We start from the raw sequence: 1,428 nt of genomic DNA on the forward strand, positions 1-1,428 counted from the left end.
AAAGGAGTTGAAAACGCGGTTTTGTGTTTAGAATTGGGATCCATTTTCACCTGATGAAAACCAGATGCTAAGTCTAATATAGAAAAATATTTGGCGTTACCTGATTGGTCGAGAATGTGTGTAATGTTCGGGAGGAAATAAGCATCGGAAATGGTTTTTTCATTGAGTTGACGATAATCAATTACCATTCTCCATTTCTTGTTGCCTTTCTTATCGGGTTTTTTTTGGAACAATCCACACAGGTGAATTGTATGGGGAATCAGAATCTTCAGACAAATTATCTCTCAATAAATCACCAGTTTGATTAAGCATTTCTTCATTATGAATTTCGGCAGATCGGTATTGCCTAACGAAAATCGGTGCTTCATCTACAGTACGAATAGTATGTTCTATTGCATTAGTAGCCCCAAGTACGTCTCCCTTGATAAAGAATCGATAGGGATATTCAGAAAGTGGTCCTATCAAACTTTCCTTTTCTTCCCCATTTAAGTCTGTAAAATCCAACAAATTTAGGACCTTATCTAGACGTTCTTCATAGAGTTTGACGCTTTCATTTATATTTTCGGCAGATGAGGAGGGGGAAAAATTTTCATTAGTTTGAAATTCCTGTAATTCCACGGATGATTGACTCTAAGTGTAATTAATTTTCGTGTTCGCTCAGGTAATTTGACACTAACAGTCTGTATATAATTAATATTTTATAATTTTAGTCGTACCTCTTCATCTGAAAAAGTAATGGTGGCTTTCTTTTCCCTTAAAAATTTCATGCCCAAGATTCCACATGAAGATATAGGAAAATTATTTTTATCTAAATGGAATAATGTATCCTTTCCTTTAATTTTAATGGTGACAGCTCCACGTGTTTGTAACATACCGTGACCAATTCCGGTTGAGAAATAAATTTGAGATTTATTTTTACGCAATTTACCTTTTATACATGTTTCTTTTAAAAGATTCAATTCACAACCTGTATCAATGAGAAAATTAGCATTACCGGTATGAAAATGATGAGAGTTTATTTTTACCGTTGGGGATCTTGTTGCGCCCCTTTCGTTAATTGTGAGTTTTTCCGATTTTACCTCCCCTTCTAAGCGTTCTAATTTCTTTTCCGCTTCCTCTGCCCTGCGACTAAAACAGTTACGACTTTCGTGCCCCCTATATTGGCAATATCCACATTTAATTTCTTTATATGATGGTTCACCCCTTCCTCTACTTCGACTCCTACTTCTGTTTCGTTTGGGCCCAGTTCTCCGAGGACAGTTTCGAGAATAATGACCACGTTCCCCGCATGTATAACAATCGATACTCGAGGCACGCGAATCATAATCGCTTTTCTGCCTTTGAGAACTACGTGGTCTCTTTTCTTCCTGAATATGATTTACCGCTTTATTTTTTTCATTATGAAATTTATCATATCTAGATTCACGA

This window comes from Belonocnema kinseyi, chromosome 3 (genome assembly GCF_010883055.1).
Source record: "Belonocnema kinseyi isolate 2016_QV_RU_SX_M_011 chromosome 3, B_treatae_v1, whole genome shotgun sequence".
Classification (NCBI taxonomy): domain Eukaryota; kingdom Metazoa; phylum Arthropoda; class Insecta; order Hymenoptera; family Cynipidae; genus Belonocnema; species Belonocnema kinseyi.